Here is a 4056-nt window from a genome sequence, read left to right as displayed (position 1 = left end):
ATCAGCCAGAGATTAGTGGAGTCTATTGCCTAGGTGCCAAACAATTGATGCTTTTGAACCGTGGTGTTAGAGAAGACTCTTGAGAGTCCCTTGGACTGCAAGGAGATCCAACCAGTCCATCCTAAAGGAGATCAGTCCTGGGTGTTCATTGGAAGGACTGATGAGGCTGAAACTCCAATACTTTGGCCACCTCATGCGAAGAGTTGACTCGTTGGAAAAGACCCTGATGCTGGGATGGATTGGGGGCAGGTGGAGAAGGGGACGACAGAGGATGAGATGACTGGGTGGCATCACTGACTCAATGGACATGAGTTTGAGTAAACTCTGGGAGTTGGTGATGGACAGAGAGGCCTGGCGTGCTGCGATTCATGGGGTCGCAGAGAGTCGGACACGACTGAGCGACTGAACTGAACTGAACTGAATACAAACAGAAGCAAACAGTCTAGCATAGAAATTAGAGAAAAAGACTGTTAAAGAGCCTTGCTAACCCACTACTGCATCAGGATGTCTGAGAATGTACCCAAGACTACATCCTTTGAGGAACAACATCATAGGCTGTACACTATGGGGAAAATTAACTTACCTGAAATAATCAAGTCACTAGGCAAATAAATAAGAAGATAACAGCAAGTGTCAGAGGGGTGGAAAACAGATAGCCAGAGTTGCTGTAATAAATGTGGTAGCCTGAAAAAGGACTCCCAAAGTTATTCAAGTCCTAATGCCTGGAACCTAAAAATATGACTGTAAAAGCGATACATTCCTGGACACAAACAGTCTTCCAAGACGGAATATGAAAGAAAAAGAAAATTTGAACAGACCAATTACTAGCAATTAAGTTGAACCAGTAATCAGAAAATTCCTGAGAAACAGAAATCCAGGGCCATATGCTTCAAGAAGAAATTCAACTGAATATTTAAAGAAAAATTAGTACCCACCCTTTGCAAATTATTCCTAAAAATCAAAGGAAATGCTCTCACTCTCATCCTCTGAGGCCTACAATATCCTGATACCAAAATCAGACAAAGATTCTACAAAAAAGAAAATTCAGGCCAATATTTCTGAGGAATATAGATGCAAAAATTCTTAACAAAATTGTAGCAAACTGAATTCAACAAAACTTGAAAGAATCATGCATCATAACCAAGAGATTTATTTCACGTGTGCAACGATGGTTCACTATCCACAAATGAAGCAAGGTGATATACCAGGTTAGCAGAATAAAGGATAAAAATTACACGACTATGTCAATAGATGCAGAAAAAGATTCTGACAAGATTTAACATTCATGATAAAAACTGTCAACATATTTGGTATAAAGAGAGCATGCCTCGAAATAATAGACCATTTGTTACAAATCTACAGCTGACATCATCCTAAATGGTAAAAAACTTAATCATTTTCTCCAAGATCAGTAACAAGACAAGGATGCAACTCTCCCCATTTCTATTTAACATAGTACTGGAAGTCCTAGTCTCAGTAATCAGATGGGAAAAAGAAATAATTGGCATCCAAGTTGAACAGAAAGAGGTAAACTGTCTCTAATTACAGACAGTATGATACTCTACATAGAAAATTGTAATGACGCCACCAACAAAACTAATAGAAATAATCAAAAAAGTTGATTACAAGATAAAGGTGCAGGATACAAGATTAATATACAGCAATCTGTCGCATTTCTATATACTAATAATAAGTATCAGAAAGAGAATTTAAGAAAGCAATCCAATTTCTACTTGACTCAAAAAGAATCAAAAGTACCTAGGAATAAATTTAACCAATGAGGTGAAAGACCTCTGAAAGCTGTAAGACATTGTTGAAAAGAATTTAAGACAATGTAAATTGAAAAAGGAAGTTGAGAGGGCTACAGATAACAAGAGTCCATGGCTTTTCACTGGCTGAGTCCTTGCCAGGAAATAAGAGGCATCTTTCATCTTCCTTTACCCTCCACTATGTCCACAGGTCATGAGAGCTCCCTCTGTTTCCCAACTCTATTTAACGGAGATTTCTGTTTAATATTTTTTATATCTTATAGGACAGAGCCAGAAAGATATTTGACTCCAAAAGAGGAAGGAGCTATGCTGAGGGAAAGCAAGAAGTTCTAGTGATTCAAGAAGGAGTCATGAACCATAGAATTTAGTTGGCCTTCAAAAGCTAAAAGAGGCAAGGAAATGGATTATCCCTTAGATCTCAAGAAGCAATCAACTCTTCCAAGACCTTGACTATAGAAATGGATTTAAGATTTCTTGCATCCAGAATAATTTTCTTCTAAGTTATAAAGCTCATATTAAACATTGAGTAAGGTTTATTGTTGTTGCTCACTTTGCTGCACTCGTAGGATGGGATGATGCAAGTGTCTTTGGGGACACATTCTGGTGAGGCAGATCTGAACATTCTTGAGACATCTAACTAATCAGGATAACAGCTTTATTGGAGTTATTTTTTTCCTCTGAATTCTTCTCACTTTTTACCACTTTGGGCTCAGCATACTATGGTTGAATATTTATTTTATTTTGGTCCTCTTATCAGCTATTCTGCTAGTTCCAAGTTAGAAGTCTCTAGTGCAGAAGGAAATATAGATTGAGAAAGGAAGACAAAGACCGAAGTTCACAATCTGTAGGCGGAAAGTGTCTGTGATTAAACTGTACCAGTGTAGGTAAGAGACAATCAGCTCTGCGAATGCCCTGTGGGGCCCACGGTGTGACTGAGGCTGGAGGAGGGGCTGAGCCCCGGAGGGTTCGTGTAGAGGCCGCAGGTGCCTGGGGAGCACCGTGCTGCGCAGCGCAGAAGTAAGTGCCCGAGTCTGTGGTCCGCGGAGAGGAAATGTGCAGTGAGCTGCGGCGTTCTGCAGGGACTGTCGTGGCCTTTAATCTTCCTTCCTGCTTTGTTCCTGAGGGAACAGAAAACAGGTGGACGATGCGGCCCCCAGGGTTCTGAAGATACCAGTGTACATTGCTCACAGAGGCAGAAAAATTACACCTCAGCACGTGGCTGGCTCCCTCCTGGAGACTCAGGGCTGCGGGACTCTGCTCCACATCCACCCCTCGCACAGCTGATGAGAAACAGAGAAACAATCACAGGAGAAGGTCACTGTAACTCTGACAAAATCGTGGAAGTGACCCCCCCCCCCCCACACACACACACAACTCCCATAGATGAAGAGAAGGATAGAAAGTCTGCAGGACGTGGCAGTTCCTCTCCTTCCCTTAACAATACAGCAGCTGCTCACTCCTTCAGACTCCCTGTGGGGCAGCCCCAACTCACACCAAATCTGGGCAAACAAAAGCCCAGCACAGCGCCTGCTAGCCTCTTCATGATGCCTCCTCTGCTTACTGAGACATTTTCACTGTCAGATACTTAACTAAACCCTGAGGGAGGGTGTGTCATAAGCTGCTGTGGAAATGTTCCTGCTCCTGCAGCCAATCAGCTCACCCAACAAGTCCTGCTCAGGCCCTCACTTTGTGACAGGAAGCCCCGCCCTCCCACCTCAACCAATTCAGAATGGGCTGAAGAAGAGTGGAGCGGAGGGGAAAATAGAAAGGTCACTATTTTAGGACCTGAGGGGCATTTTCTAAGAACATTGCAGTGAAGGCAGACTCTGATTTGGAATTGGTAGAAGATTTTAGGGAAGAGAAAACAAAAATTAATTATCTAGCCATAGTTTTAGTCTCAGATGGCAAGGATGCAGAAGATTCTTGCATAATGAAATATTTTCTCAGTTCTCAGGATCCTTTTTTTTTTTTTTGGCATCTCCTATATACTCACCTGTGATTCTGAAGGGTGCTCACGAATCAGCACAGTATTCATAACAGTCTTGGCTGGAATACTTTTCAGTATCGAACAGTTTCATTTTTAAATTATATATATATACTTATTCTAGACTGAACCTACATAAAGAGTTATATTACTTTTAATCTCTAGATGGGCACTGAAATTAGAATTGTAAATTGTTTTATTTTTATTAAAACATATATAATTTTAAAATAAAAATAAATTTTGAATAAAATTTCAGGTTTAAATACATCATATTTTATTTAGTTATTTTTTAAATTAGAGTAT

At 40.6% G+C, this 4056-nt stretch overlaps 1 pseudogene; it reads right to left on the bottom strand.

Moving 5' to 3' along the window:
- Positions 1-2555: 2555 nt before the first annotated feature.
- On the bottom strand, positions 2556-3312 carry LOC122705733 (annotated as a pseudogene).
- Positions 3313-4056: the final 744 nt, after the last annotated feature.

Source organism: Cervus elaphus, chromosome 12 (genome assembly GCF_910594005.1).
Source record: "Cervus elaphus chromosome 12, mCerEla1.1, whole genome shotgun sequence".
Taxonomy (NCBI): Eukaryota; Metazoa; Chordata; class Mammalia; order Artiodactyla; family Cervidae; genus Cervus; species Cervus elaphus.
This window is presented reverse-complemented; position numbering and strand designations above follow the sequence as displayed.